The 18,911-nt window shown below is 38.7% G+C and overlaps 2 long non-coding RNA genes and 1 pseudogene across 2 annotated transcripts; all 3 read left to right on the top strand.

The window, feature by feature from the left end:
* Nucleotides 1-296: 296 nt before the first annotated feature.
* Nucleotides 297-6,366, top strand: LOC147504491 (heat shock 70 kDa protein 1 pseudogene; annotated as a pseudogene).
* A 4,127-nt stretch (nucleotides 6,367-10,493) lies between these two features.
* Nucleotides 10,494-11,980, top strand: LOC147504490 (uncharacterized). The gene is made up of 4 exons (XR_015220410.1): nucleotides 10,494-10,667; nucleotides 10,775-10,879; nucleotides 10,956-11,216; nucleotides 11,905-11,980. It is a non-coding gene; the product is annotated as an uncharacterized LOC147504490 (long non-coding RNA).
* Nucleotides 11,981-12,407: 427 nt separating this feature from the next.
* On the top strand, nucleotides 12,408-18,377 carry LOC147504489 (uncharacterized). Its single transcript, XR_015220409.1, has 3 exons — nucleotides 12,408-12,432; nucleotides 17,819-17,911; nucleotides 18,034-18,377. It is a non-coding gene; the product is annotated as an uncharacterized LOC147504489 (long non-coding RNA).
* The last annotated feature ends 534 nt before the right edge of the window (nucleotides 18,378-18,911 follow it).

Genomic DNA, 18,911 nt, shown 5'->3' with positions numbered 1-18,911 from the left:
GATAAAAGCTTCTCTATGGTGTTGGCTCTGTTTAAGGATATGCTCCCAGTTGCAATGAGCTGCCTTTGACCATGAGAGGCGAAAGGAAACTTTGTCTGTTTTGGAATAAAGCATGAGAAGATTCACGCATGTCCCAATGATTGTATTCTCTATAGAGGTTTAATAAACAAGGATAGAACTACTTGTCCTACATGTGGAGCGTCAAGGTATAAGGTGAAAAAGAATAATCCTGACCAAAATTATAGTGTTCCAGCAAAAGTACTATGGTATTTCCTAATAATCCCTAGACTTAAAAAATGTTTCAATCTGTTGAAACGGCGAAGAATTTGGTATGGCATGCGAATGAAAGAGAGGTAGTTGATGGTCAAATGAGTCACCCAGCTGATTCCCAAGCATGGAGACACGTCGATCAATCTTGGCCAGAGTTTGCAGCTGATTCGAGAAGTCTTCGGTTTGCACTTTCAACCGATGGCTTTAATCCACACAGTTCTCTTAGCAGCAGACATAGTTGTTGGCCTGTTATATTGGCGACTTACAACCTGCCACCATGGCTGTGCATGAAGAAAAGTCTTAATGTTAACATTGTTGATATCAGGTCCGCACCAACCTGGTAACAACATTGATGTTTATCTTGCACCTTTGATTGAAGATCTTCAGTTGTTATGGCAGCCCGGTGTTGAGGTATATGATGCCTATAAGCAAGAATCCTTTATACTTAGGGCTGTGCTATTGTGGACAATCGGTGATTTTCCGCCTTTGGAAACTTAAATTTGGTTTATCTTGTCAAGGGGTATCTTGCTTGTCCATTATCGCGGGGAAAATACAGATTCTATTAGATTGAAACACGGCAAGAAGAATGTATACCAGGGCACCGCGGGAGATGGCTTCCAGAAAACCATCCGTGCGAAAGGAGAAAAGACCATTTAATGGTAAGCAAGAGCTGCGATCAAGTCGGAATCATTGAATGGGGTGCAAATCTTCACAAAAGTTGAGCATTTCAAAACTCATGGGGAAAGCCACGAGAAAAGTGCTAGAAAGTCAAAAAAATCAAAGAAGGAGAAGGCGAATTAGGTCCAAAGGTTCAAAGAAAAGAAAAAGGGGAAAGGAGCAAATAAGTTCTAAGGATCTGAAACACCAAAGCGGAGGAAAACTGATGGTGTACACAAAAATCATGAGGAAGGTCATTTGGAAAAAGAGATCTATATTTTTGAGTTGCCTTCTTGGAGACATTTGCTTTTGAGACATAACTTGGATGTCATGCATATTGAGAAAAATGTGTGTGATAGCATCATTGGGACTTTGCTTAATATTCCATTGAAAACAAAGGATTCACTTCAAAGCCGACTTGACCTTGTAGAGATGCACTTAAGGGAAGAACTAGCACCCGAGAAGAGAGGGACAAGATTCTACCTACCAAACATGTTATACATTATCTAGAGAAGAGAAAGAGGAAGTTTGCAACACACCGTTTGAACCCGAGGTCCCAGATGGATATTGTTCTAATTTCAAATCTTGTGTTTCAATGAAAGATTTGAAATTATATGGTCTTAAATCTCATGATTGCCACCGACTAATGCAACAACTTCTTCTGTGGCGATCACGATCGGTGTTGCCAAAGCATGTGAGGTATACCATTATTCGGTTATGCTTCTTCTTTAATGCTCTTTGCACAAAAATAGTGGATGTGTCGAAATTGGATAATATTCAGAAAGATTTGGTGGTAACTTTGTGTTTGTTAGAAAAGTTTTTCCCACCATCATTCTTCGACATCATGGTGCATTTGACAGTTCATCTTGTAAGGGAGGTCGAGCTATGTGGTCCAGTTTTTTTTCGATGGATGTATCCCTTTGAGAGGTAAGTTAATGATTTTTTTAATTTATTTATTAAATGTCTCACAATGCACGTATCAAAGGTTTAAAGCTTTAAAAAACTTTCTAGGTACATGATGGTGTTAAAGGGATATGTTAGGAATCGAAACCGTCCAGAAGGATGTATGGCGGAGAATTATATTGCAGAAGAAGCTGTTGAGTTTTGTGCTGAATTCTTGAGTGAAGTAGATGCAATTGGAGTTCCTTCCACAAGAAACATGACAGACAATGATTTGGAAGATGGAGATACAATTTGCAGTGGAAGACCGATTGGGGTTAGCATGTTGTTGAAGTTGATGAGAAGTCCTGGCAACAAGCACATCTTTATGTGTTGGAAAACATGAAAGAAGTTCACCTTATATCAAGTAAGTAGATAAACGCACAATAGTTCAATTTAACTAGATGTTTATCTCCAACGCGTTTCTATAAAGGGAGCTGGTAGTTAATACTTGTATTCTTTTAATTATTAACATAAAAGGGAGCATATGGACTACCTAAGGCTTCAAAATCATCGCAAGGGTGTAAAATGGATAAAAGCTGAGCATAATCGCACCTTTATTAATTGGCTTCGCCAAAAGGTATGTTTTGTTAACACTCTATTGTTACTTAAAAAATTAAAACACTGTTCTTAATATTGTTTGAGAACCAGGTTGAGGAAGAGCAAGACATACCAAATAACAAAGTCTCCGAAACGTTGCAGTTTTTGGCCATGGGACCTAGTCTAGATGTGCTAAAATATTCCGGATATGAAGTTAAGGGTTTTCGCTATCACACAAAGGACCGAGAAGCTAAACTAGTCAACCAAAAACGATTGGAGTCGGTGTAGTGGCCTCCAAAGAATGCAGATTTCTAGTGCCAAGGACAAGAATCCTGTAATTTCGGATATTTGCTTTATGGTGTGCTTACTTGAAGTATGGGTGTTGGATTACTTGACCTTCGAGATTCCTATTTTCAAGTGTGATTGGGTTGACAGCAAGAGAGGCATTAAGGTTGATGAATTGGGTTTCACATCTGTGCAACTTGGTAAAGTTGGCCACAAGTTCGACCCTTTTATTTTAGCGTCCCAAGCCAAGCAAGTTTTTTATGTGAGTGACCAACTAAATATGGGATGGTCAGTTGTCCTTGCAACTCCCCGAAAGAGACTATCGCAAATAAGAACGATGATCTTTGGGTTCGATGATGATTCCATTACGCAAAGCGCAACTATTGACTCCTTTGATTTAGCTAATGAATTGCCATTGCCTTATGCTCGTGAAAATTGTGAAGGGATTTGGGTCGAGCCGAATGAGTTTTTTCTTTAAGTTAAATAAGACTTCTTACTAGTCATTATGGGACTTTTCTTTTCTTTTTCTTATTTTTTTTGTTGTTTTTATCGGGTTTTAAGAATGTTTCAAGTTTTTGTGTTAAACTTACAACTAAAACCTGAGATGACTAGTCTTTTTTACATTTGCATGTTTACATTTCTAAACAATTAAAGACCTACTTGGTGGAAGCTTTATATATGGAAGCTTTATATATATATATATATATATATATATATATATATATATTGACAAACCTTGCAAAAACAAAAATGGTCTTTACAGGTACACTCATGGATCCAGAAGAGCATTCAGAATCACAAGAGTATTCAAATTCGAAGAGAATTCAGACTTCGGAAGATGGCTCAGAAGATCATTCGAACTCCAAAGATGGTTCACAAGGGCATTCAAACTCGGAAGATGGCTTTGAAGACCATTCAGACTCAGAGAAGCGGTTGGGCTCAAAAGATATGGAAGTTGACGAGGCAGTAGCAAAAGGTTCAAGCAAAAAAGGAAAGTCAAGAGCGGCAAAGTGTGTAAAAAAAAAAATTGAAAAAAGGGTGAATATCAAGGAGTTGTTTATAATGAATCTGGGCAACCAATTGGTCAAGGTGGAACTGACATCGGTAGTTATGGAGGCTACTTGGTGAGGGCAAGAGTAAGGATTACAATAACTAATTGGAAAGATGTATCACCAACATTGAAGAAAAATTTGTGGATCTCTTTGAAGGTACATTAATCTAATGCTTTATAAGCTAATTTCATTTTGTTTACATGATTAACTAATATGCTACCTACAAATAGGAAAAATTTAAGTTGGACACAAACGAAAAGATCTATTAATTACAAGTCGCGATGGGCAGGTTGTGGAAAGCATTCAAGTCTCGTCTTACTAGACGGTACATCTTACCTTTTAAGAATAAACCCGAAGAGACTCAAGAAAATACCAAAGTTGTATAGAAAAGTAATCACCAAGAAGATTGGGATACTTTTTGTAAAAAGTAGACTTACACCTGAATTTACGTGCGTATTTCTCTTAATTTTATTTTGCTTTTGTTTGTACATGCATGCAAGCTATTGTTTTACCGTCTTAGTTTCTTGAAAGTCCTAAAGAAGCTAGTATCCATGTCTTGGTGGATTCCAAGCAAAGAGGTCGCACAGGGGAGGTTGGACTTGTGGCGAAAGGCCAAGTTTAGTTTGAGTGGATTTTGTTGATTTGTGGTTTCCTTTTTTTTGAGATTCCAGTAGGGTTGATTATACAAGAGAGCTTGCGAGAATTTATCTTGTAAGATTCTAGGTGGATTCCCTTGCATCATCTATTCTTGGTTGCAGGTCATCCTTAGCTGTTGTAGTCTCCCTTCCGAAAGTTATCAGTTGGCATGACTAAGTGTTTAAACCTGTTATCTCCATACTTTGCAACGATAAAAGTCTCGCTTTATCTCTCTATGCTTCTACTTTAGATTTGTCATTTGGTTTGGTTCGTCTTCATTGCTGCTTTGCCCCCTTGTATTCCTTTGTCGAGTTTCTCTTTGCCGCCCTTTGTATTCACGCTCAAGTCTGCCATTGTTTAATCATGCTTACCGAGTTCAAGGGCTCGCTGACTGAAATTGTCTTGAGAATGTGACAAAATGATATTCGCCTAAATTTATAATAAATAAATCTATGTCTAGATGATTAGAATTCTGGGGAGTTTGTATTCACAACATCAGGTGTACTTCGTCACCGAACTCTGCTTTCGACGCAGAGACGAGGTAAGGTACTAGATCGACTTTGTCTACCCTTTCATTAGTGTTCTCGGTTAAGAAGCTTAGGCCTTACTTCTACGCATTACACGATCGAATAATTACAAAGTCTTCTGGCTTAACATGGCTCGGGGGCTTCGGCATCTCGAGTCTAACTGTCTTCGATGACTCCCAGCTCATTGTCAACAAACTTGGGGGTAGGATACAATTAATCAAATCTAAAAAGCCTATCAAAAGGTGCTTCCTACTTCTGCGACCAACCATGTAGGTCTGCCATTTGTCCAGTAGCTTCATTCGGGTTGTAGAGATGCTCCTGCCTTTAGCCAAAACATCGATCAAGTTTCCCTCCCTCCAAATGGTAGTGTTGTTTTATCGATAATGTTTTATCTTTGTTTTATATGGTTTCGACAATACATTGAATTACTACCCAAGAAATTTCTTCAATGGTTCTTATTAAGATGAGGGAGATTGCAGAGGCTTATCTTGGTTCTACGATTAAGAATGCAGTTATTCTTGTCCAAAATTTCAATGATTCCCAATGATCAAGCTACTAAGGATCTTTGGGGTTATTCTTTGGACTTAATGTCTTATGTATCATTAATGAGCCAACTGCTGCTGCTATTGCTTATGGTCTTGATAAGAAGGCTACAAGTGTTGGTGAGAAGAATGTGCTTATCTTTGATCTCGGTGGTGGTACTTTTGATGTCTCTCTTCTTACTATTGAAGAGGGTATTTTTGAGGTTAAGGCAACCTGGTGTGACACCCATCTTGGAGGGGAGGATTTTGACAACGTATGGTGAATCACTTTGTGCAAGAGTTCAAGAGAAAGCACAAGAAAGACATCGGTGGAAATCCTAGAGCTCTTAGGAGGTTGAGGACATCATGTGAGAGGGCAAAGAGGACTCTTTCATCCACTCTGCTCAAACCACAATTGAAATTGACTCCTTGTTTGAGGGTATCGACTTTTATACCACCATTACCCGAGCCGTTTGAGGAACTCAACATGGATTTGTTCGAAAAGTGTATGGAGCCTGTTGAGAAGTGCTTGAGAGATGCTAAGATGGACAAGAGTACTGTCCATGATGTTTGTACTTGTTGGTGGTTCCACTAGAATTCCCAAGGTTCAGCAGCTTCTACAGATTTCTTTAATGGAAAGGAGCTCTGCAAGAGCATCAATCTCCTGATGAGGTTTGCTTATGGTGCCGCTTGTTCAAGCCGCTATTCTTAGTGGTGAGGGTAACGAGAAGGTCCAAGACCTTTTGCTACTGGATGTCACTCCACTTTCCCTTGGGTTGGAAACTGCCGGAGGTGTCATGACTACCTTGATCCCAAGGAACACAACCATCCCCACCAAGAAGGAAAGGTCTTCTACATACTCGACAACCCGGCCGGTGTGTTGATCCAGTATTCGAGGGTGAGAGAACCCGAACCGGGGACAACAACATGCTTTGGTAAATTTGAGAACCGTAACTGCATTCGAGGCATTAGCATCACTAGTCAATGCATATACTTTCGTCCTTGAGTTTTCGGTCCATTGCTATTATTGTTTTTTACATCTTGCCCACCCTGTGACTTTTGTTGTTGTTGTTGTGGTACTTGCTGTTTTTCTCTCTCACGCAAGAATGGGACAATTTCTCTTCATATGATTAGGATCACCACACTTGTAACATGCAAACGGAACATCCGGACTTATTCCCGGCTGCTACTATAGTTTTTCCCATTCCCATTATTGTTGTTATTATAATACTGAATTCCCATAAGTCCTTTGCTTCTTGTTTTGCATTAGATGTTGATTGTTAGAGTTCGGATTGGTAGTTTGCACTCGATTGATATTCTTCTCCTTAATTTTCTGGCTGTCTTCCATTTCTTGCTCGCCAAGTAGTGCTCGTTCAATAATCTCTGAATAAGTACGGATCTTTAGTCTTGCAAGCTTGCCTCGAATAGAAGGATTCAACCCTCTTTCAAACCTCTTTGCCTTTCGTGCCTCGTGCGCCACTAAGTGAGTAGCAAACCGAGATAACTCTGCGAATCGTGCTTCATATTGTGCTACTGATCATCTTCCCTTGATAAAGGTTTTCAAACTCCATAGTCATCTTATCCCGAAATTTTACGTGTTTGCAAACCGGAATTTTCTCGTGTTTTTGTTTTGGTACCGAATTTTCGTGTTTGCAAAATTTTCTGTTTTGCACTGGAATTTTTTGGTTGAATACTTGAATAGGGGTTACTACTAGTGCATGAAAATATGAGGCCAAAATGAAATGGTCGACTAGCAGTGGGTTTCATAAGTGCTTGAAATTTGATATAGGTCAAGGTTAATTATGATCATCTCTAGAGATAGACTCTTAGACACTAGGGGGAGTTAACCCTTTTTTTTTATGCTTTGTAAGTATAAATTCTGTTAAAAATGAAAGTGAAATGTACATTGAGTACAAAGAGATTAGCGGTCAATGCACCCTGCTAGGATTCAAGCTAAACTGCATCTACTACTATTTATATCTATAGGGTAGGATACAATTAATCAAATCTAAAAAGCCTATCAAAAGGTGATTCCTACTTCTGCAACCAACCATGTAGGTCTGCCATTTGTCCAGGTAGCTTCATTCGGTTGTAGAGATGCTCTCGCCTTTAGCCAAAGCATCAAAGATCAAGTTTCCTTCCCTCAAAATGGTAGTGTTGTTTTATGTTGATAATGTTTTATCTTTGTTTTATATGGTTTCGACAATACATTGAATTACTACCCAAGAGAACAACATCGTGTGTGTGCCGTCGGTGAACTCTGCTTTCGCAGAGACGAGGTACTCCTAGATCGACTTGTCTACCCTTTCATTAGTGTTCTCGGTTAAGAAGCTTAGGCCTTACTTCTACGCACACACGATCGAATAATTACAAAGTCTTACGGGCTTAACATGGCTCGGGAGCTTCGGCATCTCGAGTCTAACTGCCTTCGATGACTCCGGCTCATTGTCAACAAACTTGGGGGTAGGTACAAGGACGAACGAATGGCTACCCACCTTGACCAGATTAAGGGGCTCTCTACCCACTTCAAACAGATTCGGGATATTCGGCTTCCCGACTTGACAATAGGCACCCGAATGACAACGAATGGCTACCCACCTTGACAACTCATGAAGCTCGAGTATACCCAATATAAGGAGCTACCCAAAGATCGTCTCCGAGGGTCGATCAGTGGCCCCCATTCGCCTAAGCAGCAGCCGAAATGGGATGGACCCCTGAAGCGATACCTTATTGGCGGTACTCTTTCCCTCTATCTTCATATTTGTCATTGCCGGTCCCCGCTCCCCTGTTCGATCGGGAAAGAGTACCAAGAGGGGAATACTTGAGTATCACATCGTCCCACCCCCACTCCAAACCAAAACAATCTAGCTACTAGAAGCAAATTTAGCTACTAGAGGAAGGGAACTCAAAACTAGCTACTAGGGGCGAGAGAGAACAAGAAAGCTATCGTCCACATTCACGTTAGGCTTTATGCTTGTTCTCTTTATTTGCTATATACCACATTCACGATCTCACTATGCTATTACCTTGAGGTTTTCTCGGGATGTCTGGCTGGATATTGAGGTTTTCTCGAGTGTATAACCCAATCGCCATTTTACAATCCCATATCGATAAATTGTTCCTATAGACGTCACGAGTTATCTTCTTGAGTTAATCACTTTAAAGTATAGGAATGTTTTTCTCATTCAAAACTACTTCCAGCTAAAGTATTATTTCAAGAAATGGTTTAAACAGCTCTAGTACATAACACGTATTTATTTTTATTTTTTAATTTGTAAGAATCTTAGCGAAGTGCAATCAACGCGGCGAAAGCAAAAGAAGTTTAACCACCGAACAGGCAGGATGAGTATTGCTAATCGCGTGGAGAAAAAGGTAAGTAAATGTATATAGCATTCCTCTAATTTGTTATTTGATATGTAATATAGCATTCCTTTAATTTGTTTTTATTTATGTAATATTGCATTCCTCTAATTTGTTATTATTTGATGTGCTATATACTTCAAAACAGAGACAAGAGGAGGGCGCATCATTTATTGGAAAGGACAGTCTTATGGGTGGCAACTTTCCTCCAAGGCAAAGATGGTAACTATGCAAATGATGCTACCAAGGAAGTTGCAGAGAGAATAGTACGTTTCAGTCTAGTATACTTCCTAGTATAGTGTGAATGTTATATTAATAGTAATAATAAGGTTACAATATAGGCGAGAAAGGTGCCACATTGACCAAGGTGATGATTTGCTTCTCTTGTTTTACTTTCTATATTTGATCATGTTGCTTAGCTTATCATACTAAGGGGCAGTTCTTGAATGGTACATGGAAAATTTTAAGAATATAAGTTACCCACTTGCACTCCTTTTCATGCTTTGCCCCATGCACGTGCACAACTAGAATGGATATACAGGGGGGGGGAGGGTTCAAAATCACTTCATGGGTGTCATAAAACTCCTTTTTATTTTGAGAAACATTTGTGTGATTATTAAGTCCACTGTATGAATCAAAGTTCAACTGAGAGGGTGACAACACTTTTGAGAAACTTTTGATGGGTTGCTCGAGATACTTGCTTAGAAACAATAAACAAGGTGTAGATTATGGTTGTGACCAACCCTCTTATTAATTCAAATCTTGCATTGTTTTTTGCTTCTGTGGTTTTGGGTGACTGATAAGTCTACATCCACACTCATTATCTTGTAGGATGATTATCAAACGCAGGTCAAGGAAGGAACTTTAGAGGTTGAGGGTACTAAAGACGTACTGACTCTGGCATTGGGTACTCCGGAACACGGTGGTCGTGTTAGAGGCGTAGGAGATGGAGTCACCCCCACACAGTACTTTCGCCTAATAAAGCGTGGATCTAAGAAACATGTGCGTGCATTGGAGTCGAAAGCTCGCGAGGAAGAGGAAAAAAGAAAAAAGGAAGAACAAAAAAGAAAAAAGGCAGAAGAAAAGGGAAAGGAAGAACGGAAAAAAAGAAAAGAATTGAAGAATAAATACAAGGAGTTAGAAGCAAAATTTAATGATCGTCTCACTTCTCCTGCGTCGGAAAAAATTGCTTCGAATAGCCACAAAAGTGACAATAGAGACCATATCCCCCCTTTAGGTGGTGCACATAGCAAGCGTAAAGTAAGCTTTTAAATATTGTTTACACTACTTTAGAATTGGGTGTTTTTTGTTTCCTATTTCGTTTTTATTTTGTAAATATTCTCTAACATATATAGCCGAAGAACAAGGAAGAGAAGAGTCGTCTGTCGGAAAAAAACTCTGAACCTGATTTTAGGAAGGTACATGCTAAGGGAACAAGTCATTCCCCACTTCCAAATCCTATGCTTCCTCTTGGAAAGGTATCGTTGTCACAATCCTTGCAGTATCACATTTTACTTAATATAATAGATAGGTTCTGAATCTGATTAGCACACAGTCTTCTAATCCACTTCGTTATTTTCATATTGTTAATTACTAAAAACTCTGTATACAATTAGGACCTGAGTTGCAGTTTGGCTGTGGGTTCCAAGTCCAATATTGTTGCTAAGGGTAAGGTTTACGGAGGAGCTTGGACCCGAGAGACTAAGTTGCACAATGTTCCCTTAGGGCCAAACAATGCACGCGTATCAGTTGATAAGATTTTGGAAGGTAAAGATCATGTTGCTCTTCCTATACCAGTTCGCGATGAACTGGTAATTTTGAAAGATGCTCTTGGATCACAAGTTGCTTGGCCAAAGCACTTAGTATTGAAAGGCATTGAGGTAATTTCATTAAGTTTTAATTTATTTTGAAGTACTTTAAAATATTTTTTGTGTGTGTCTAGTTTTTTTTTTTAGTTCTAAATATTCTCACCTAAAATTTGTTGAAGACCAAAAAGGCTAATTCTCCTATACCACCAAAAACTTCTAAAAAGGAAAATGCTGAAGTAACAAGTCGTGCACCAGTACGAAATCATACATGGGATCTTGGAAAGGTGAATACTAGTGCTTGAATCCCTGTTTTATGTTGTATTTGCAATTAACCCATTATGACTTTACAATTCATCTTAGGGCCGGAGTTGCAGTTTGGCTGTGGATTTCAAATCCAATGTTGTTGCTAAGGGTATAGTCTACGAGGAGCTTGGACCGGAAACTAAGTTGCACAATGTTCCCTTAGGGCAATACAACTCACATGTAGCAGTTGGGAAGATTTTGGAAGGTAAAGAACAAGCTCTTCTTCCTGTACCAGTTGGTGATAAGTTGAAATTTGTGGAAGACGCTATTGGATCACACGTTGCTTGGCCCAGGGAATTAGTGGTGAAAGCCAACCAGGTAAAAATATCGATGATTGTAAATTTATAAGAATCCCACTTTAGGATCGGACCTCTCCCTTTTTCTGTCTAGCTCCCTCTATTTATACATTTCTTCCTTCTAATCCACCTCATGATCCTTACACAAGTAAACATTCCACCTCCAATTTGTGTAGATGTGCATCTGGCACTTCCGCTCCACATACACATAGGCCATAACACAGCCCACTGCAGCAGACACTTCAAGCCACCGCCAGGATACCTCACTTCCAGACCACTTCCATCCGCATACACATAGGCCATGTTACGCCACCCTTTGCTAGACATGACATTATAATTTTTTATGCTTATCTTTTATTTTTCGGTTTCTGAATCGATATAAAATAGGGCAACCGAGTAAAAGTAAAGGCTTAAAAAAACTAAGTCACCGCCCACAACAAAGGGAAGCGATCTATGCACTTCCTTTGGTGCCATGATTGGTACAATTATTCAAAGTGGTCGACTTAAGTTTCCATATGGACAAGAATTATTCGAGATAACATAGAGTTTTCATACATAGAGACAAATGACGGAAGGATGTTTGTAATCTTGAATCTGTCGAGTCTCCTTGTATGGTTGCATATATGAGGTGATAAAACTTACGTTGTTACTAACTATTTTATTGAATGTTTACTCGCTTTTATAAAATGAGTTGTGTTTTCACATTTCAGATGCTTGTATGAGAAATTTGTTTGTTCTAGAGATGGATATTTGTTTGTCAACCCTACTGTCTTCGGTGTTGTGGATTCAAAAAAAAAAACTAAACTTGTTCTTGATAGATCGAGGGAAGCAAACATGAATGAAATTGTTTTCATTCCTTACAACCCAAGGTATGGACATATATTATATTGGTTTTGTTGAACTCATATTTGGTTACAAATACATATTAAATGCTAGTTAATAACTTGTTTGGTTTTAGCTTCCATTGGATTGTGATTGTCATCGACTTGTCTAGTATGGATGTTTATTGGTTGGATTCATTACATGGTAAATGCACCGTGACATGGAAATCATTATCAACACGCACGTAACTATTTCCATAATGCATTTATTGGTATACTTTTTGTATTATATATGTAGACTTTTTATTTCTTATATTGACATTAATTGCTTAAATTTTTAACTTGTAGTGCGTTGATAGCTTTAAAAGGGATCCAAGTGAATAGAAGTTCTCAAAACCATGTTGGCACCATATCAAGGTAAACGATTACTTACTATTTTTTTTTTTTATAAGCAAGCGAGGTTGTTTGAGAGGTCCCCTACCCCTTTCATTAATAATTGTAAAATTGTATTACATCCTAACATACACATTCCCCATAGCATCATCATAGACTATTTTCTTTATATCCACGTAAAAATTAGCTTACCAAAATGATGACAAGAGTTCCTGCCTAAGCGTCAAACCAATATCCGATCAACGACTTTGACGCTTTGGGAATACACCTCTCAAAAACGAGGGAAACTAATCCATCCGATCTACATTACATAGACCACCGGTCAAAATCGATCGTAGGACCCTTTCCATGTCATCGGGGATATTAACAGCTTAACATGTCGGAAGATTGTTACCCCCACCAACCAATTCTCCCTCTATTTTTAAATAGTTGGTCTTTGTTCAAAGTGATGACAGTTCTGTTTTACTAACTGTATGACTAATTCTAAATAATAGATTAGGTCAATTAGGTGATCCGCTCACATCTATGAACAAGATTTTTGTATGTGCTTCAGTCTCTAGTCTGCGTTGGTCCCTCTTATATTGATAATGGGACTTTGCGGTTCTGAATTTGGATAATGTACTTTCGGATATACCTAGTTCCGCTTACTTCACTTGAAAGACATCACCCTTTACATTAGTGTGTATAATTGATCTCAATGTTGTTGTCTAGAGCTGACTTGTTTGGAGGTACTACTCATGATGATTTCCTCAAGAAAAGAGTGACAATAGGATTGGATGCAAAAGTAGCATTCAATTTTTATGGTGGTATACTTCATAATCCATTGCCCACCGATAAGAAAGCCCGACATTCATCCCACAGCCATAGAGGTATGGTAAGAACCGAAAGTAGCGTTTGGGTTTTGCGAAAGGGGCTTTACATAGTCTACTGGATGATCTATGTTTGTTTGGAAGCAAAAGTGCTCTCTTTCCTTCGCTTGTGGATTTCCTTCTAGAATGTGCTCGCTTGTCTCAGTTTCGGTAAAAGGGGAGGAATGCCCCATTTGTCTTTCTTTTTGCCTAAGGTAACCCACAACCGCCTTTCCTCTTTCTTTCTACTTCCTCGAAATGTAGCATCTTCCGCTCTCCCCGGGCGATCCCCGCTTTTCTCGGCCAAGTTAGCTATTGGACTAAGGGATGGCTCATTGATAGTAGCTTGTCGGAATGATCGCATGTGCACTTCGGCTTCGAGTAGCAGACCGATGTTCCATGCTTACTATATGAGAATCATATTTCCATGGTACCGCATGTGTATTGGTATACTTGAAATGGAGCGTACTTTTTTTCACCACTTTTCGAGGAACATAAGAATAAATTGATGCCGCTCGGGTCTGCTCATAGTAACGAATCACCACCGGCTTTCATTCTATATGATCCTCCTCCCCAATCACATAAACTTATCTACTTCTGGCGCAGTTGTTTCCCTTTTTTCAGCTCGGTTAAAATAGGTTGTTTATAATCAATAACAACCTATTATCCGACAAACAAGATCTTATTCTCTTAGAAGGGCTTTATCATATAGAATCTGGGATTACCGCTATGGATGGTGAATAACCGCTCTGCAATATCCGTTCTTTCGCGTAATCGCTGTTGAGAATCGCCATTAGGAAAGAAAGGTTGCCCTTCGTGCTCCACGATGATATAACATAGGTAAATGGTATCTTTCTTCTCGCCTAATCCGTGCAATCCGGGTTTTATCCGATGGATGGAAGGGTGGTACCCCCCGTCCGCTCTAATAATCGCTTTCTAATATTACTTAGTTAATAAGTATGATTGGGGCATCATACATTGTTGGTGCAAATATGTAAGTGTTTGTGGCGATATATATATGTGAAGTTCCACACATAGTAGGAGGAGTTGATTAGCTTCTTCTCTCTATGACTTAGTTACCACCGAGTGCCTTTCTAGGGTCATCACAAGATGGTGACTCAATGGATGAGTTCTAATAGTATTAATAACCGCCAATCGGTGCGAACTTTTGTAACGGTATCCGGTATTGTGGGGCGTGGTGCAGCGAACCCCGGGTGGTCTATAGCAAGTTAGAATGAAGGCTTGTTGTAGATAACAACGATATTTGCTTAGCAGCCGCACTTTAGGTAGGTAAGGTCTTTGGAAGAGATTTACCGCTATTTATCTATCTATCTCGAGTCCTCCCCACCGTTGATTCCTCTCGCACTTATTCCTTACTTTCAAGCCGGGCTATCTTTGTTCTACTAGCTTTATAGCTTTAATCAAACAAGATTTCAATTAGTTTGCAACGCTGAAATAACCGAAATATGTCTATCAAAGTCAACTCAAGGCAGCCTTAGAAAAGCACTTTACGAGCTATAAGCCCATTTATACTTAGACTTTTCCAACGTTTTAGGACTCGACGATAGTTATCGTCGATGGGATCTCATTTTATGACGATAGAAGCACCAAAAGCAGCAATAGAATCGATGTATTGAGCACGGACTACGGAGCTTCGCGGTCGCTTAGCTGCCTTCAAGAGTTCGGGCGAGGCAGTCCGTACTAGCGAATCGAAGCTACGGATACGATTCTGAAGAAAGAGTGATTTTTCTTTATCGTAACCCACGGCGTAGGTTAATATGGGGTGCCGATTTGTATTAGTGACAAAGACTTACTCGCTTCCATTTCCGAGTAGAAGTAGACGAGGACGACGCCAATTCCAACGCCTGCCTTCTTGTCTCAAGTGGATCCTCAACAAGCTTGATAGGCGGAGTTCGGTTACTGAAATAAATCAGCTTACGTTGTTTTGAGGTCACAATTCATCCGGGTGAACAAGAATGAATTGGGGATCGATGGATTCTAAACAAGCTCCAGCCCCCTTGATCTTAAACGCAGCCGGGTATTGGACGGAAGGGATGCAGCCTTTTACAACATAGTGGGCTCGGAAGAGAGAGCTGTGGATGAGCCGGACGATATCGGAAGGGTAGGGCAAGAGAATCCCGGATCGACCACCCGCTCTATCTATGGTGCAATCGCCAAAGACAAACCCGCTGGACAACTCCCTTTGCCTTTCCAAACCACGACATGTTTTGGCTTGTGGCCTTAAGCTTTCTTTTGTTGATCGGTCGGTCTTTGCTTTCCGCCCTCCGCTTCTTAATCATATCTTTCCTTCTTCCCCGCCTTACTTCTCGATCGACGATAAGACAGTCTTTTCGTCAGGGGCTGCTTAAAATGACATAATCCGATAGACACTTAAAAGTACGACTAGGAGATGGTAAAGAGTTTAGAACGGAACCTATTCAAAAGCTAATGGCGCACCTAGTTTACGCGGTGAAGGCGAAAGCAACTTCTACGCTGTCCCTCCGGGTCTTTCCCCTTTAAAGTAAGAGTATTGTACGGATGGTAATTCAAGCGGGAAGTCACGAATGGTAATTTTAGTATGAGAAACTGTCCCCAAAAACACAAAAAGCTCGAGGCAGAGTGATATCTATAAGATGTAAGCTTTTCTCGCTTTAAGCTCCGGAGATAAAACTACTTCATGATTCACTTTGGGTATGCAATTAATTACAATATTACATAATTACAATTACTTTTATCGGACTAATTCACTTGGGGCGGGCAAATTCTATTAAGATTGTTGGGGCTCAAGAGAGGTTTTAGGAAGGTAATAGATTTGAAAAGAAAAATATTGAGAGGAGTTCTTGATGCTTCACCAAGATTTAGCGGTGTGTAGCACATGTGCCTAATTGTCCCATGTGAGAATGGTTAATCATGCCACAACTAGAATCACACACTCAATCATGGCCACTTCGGCTCCATGTGCATAGGCAATATTATAAAGTCATGCATATGTCATATTATTATAGACTCATGATATGGGTTGGAATATTAGGGAACACCACATTATACAAGATACATACTAAAACACAGGTGCAAAATTTGAGATAATGAGTGTTTCTTATGAGAACATAAATTGATTATTTGTAGTAGGCTAATGTTGAAGGCTGGTTGAGACTAGGGGTAGAAGAGTAGGAATGAGAAAGCAGTCTTAGAGAAGAAGGCTTTCCCACTTGAGAGATCGAATGAGAACCATAAATTCGAAACAGTATCATTCCGCTTCTTTTCTGTATGGTAGAAATGCTCACATGTATTCCAGTAAGTGCTATTTGATTTTCTGTATAATAGTTTTCCTTGTGAAACTAGACTTTGCTTTGGTATTGATGAAAACATATTTATAGAAAAAGAAGAATAGTATAACGTTTTAGTTCTCCGAATAAGATGATGGGTTTCAATTAAATGTGTAAAAGTGAAACATTGATTCTGTCTTTAAAGAAATAGATTAATCGAAGTAATTACGAAGAGTCAAAAGTAGTAGATGAAAAATGGCATATAATATTTGGTTTTAAATTGGTAACTAATGTCTACTTAATGATATATTCATGCGATGGGCATGTCCTAATTTCTCTATTTGAATACTTCTATATCCTCTTTGTTTTTCCTAAACTAGTTTGATTAGTTTCACCTTTGTTATGAATGTGGGGTGTGGGGATTCAACAGAGCAGGGGTGATGTAGAGAACCCACTAGAACCATTGAAGGAGCAGATGATGGTGTGGGTACAATAGTTGTTACCGGGCAGTTCACTTGCTGGTGGTGAAGCCAATGGGGGTGTAGCAGTTGGTGGTTGGACCTTGTGCTATAACAGATCAAGTCAACATTGCAAAGAGCAAGAATAGACCAATGCTAGAAAGCCATCTTGGTGCTTGTGTGTGTTGGTCTGGGGTGTGGTGCGGTGGTGTATGTATCTGTGTCCCCCCAAAGGCAAGTCGTGGTACCTTGTTGGTTTTGTGTGTTGGAAATGGTGATGTTGAAGGTTTGGAGACTTGTTTGGAAGTGAATAGATTGTTTAGTTAGATTTGTTTAGTTGTAGTGTAACCAGTATCGACTAATATATGACTACTAATACGATTGGTGTATCAGCCCTATAATATGCTATAGTTAAGTAGTTTTATTACTTGATGCAACTCAGTATTGCTAACAATATATTTGGTCGCGTAGTCTCTCTCATCATCCGTTCTTTCCGGGTTAAGTGAAGTGAAGCAAAGATCACCTCGTTTTTTTCTTTTACCATTAGCTTTTCCATTTGAATAATTAATGTAACTTTTGTACTCACGAAAACTAATTTAACAATGTTCCTATCCCGTGTGGTTATCATTTTAACAATGACAATATTTTGACATCGATCGTAGGACCCTAATATACGCTACAAACAACCGGGTTGATACAGCGCCGCAATTCTTATTGCTCAACCCTTGCCTCCGATTGCATTTTTTCTATTTAGAACTAATTTTTTCTGAAAATACAATTTTGCCCCTAATAAGTAATTTGCCCCCTGATTCAATTTGATAATTTGATATTTTTGCAGGGCCCTCTGCAACCAGACGGTAAACAATGTGGTATTCACTCAATGCGCTTTATGCGAGACATAATGAGCGATCCTTCTCCTTTGTCATTGAAAGTAAATAAAATACTTCTCACATTTTAACTTAATTTATGCTTTTGATATCTTTAGCAACTGTGTTTTTAACTTTTTTTTATTCTCTATTTTGCAAAATATTAAACTTGTTTCTTATATTTCAGATAAAAAATCTTAGCAATAAAAAGGCCTTCACCGACAAGGAAATAAATGAAGTTCGAATGGATTTTGTTATGTTCATCCAAGAATGTATTATGAACTATCCTCAAGATGAAGATGGACCATAAGGCTGAAGAGACATATATATGGGTGATCGAATTTGACGAGATTAGATTATTTTTCATTTGGATTTGGATTTGGATTAGGCTGATTATATTTATATGAATTAGATTGGAAATGTGTTATTTATTTCATTACGTTTTACGATTAAGTACAAATATATATTGGTTATCTAATGGGATTGGAATGTTTCAATGAAATTAGCAATATATATGAGTGTTATTTGAAATTTAATGGATCATATTCAGATATGTAGTTTATTCAGGTGTGTAGTTTATTGTAGGTCCCCAATTTTGGGGGTTTTTATATATATTCACGCTTTTATTATTTTTTTAATAAAAAAATATATTTATATATACATATCAATGTTTTACCCAAACAAATCATGACTAATGATACTTTTATGACTCATAAAAAAGATGAATGAATAACTGTTTATTTGAAACTGTCACAAATGATATGATTTGTTGTGATGGTTTTGAGCAGCTTGTTACCGTTTTTTATGATTTTGTGACCGTTAAAAAGGATGAATGCATAACCGTTTATTTAAAACCGTCACAAATGATATGATTTGTTGTGACGGTTTTTGAGTAGTTGTTACCGTTTTTTATGGTAGAGAGAGGCTAGTATGGAACAAATATTTGTGACGGTTTTGGGAAAAAAATAAATGACTCTCACTCCGTCACGGTTTTGGAAAAAAAAAAACCGTCACAAAAGACTTTTTGTCACTGTTTTTAACAGTGATATAAAGCCTTTTTTCTTG

The sequence above is a fragment of the Coptis chinensis genome, chromosome 4 (assembly GCF_015680905.1).
Source record: "Coptis chinensis isolate HL-2020 chromosome 4, ASM1568090v1, whole genome shotgun sequence".
Classification (NCBI taxonomy): domain Eukaryota; kingdom Viridiplantae; phylum Streptophyta; class Magnoliopsida; order Ranunculales; family Ranunculaceae; genus Coptis; species Coptis chinensis.
The sequence above is the reverse complement of the archived record's forward strand: the minus strand, read 5'-3'. Positions and strand labels throughout refer to the sequence as shown.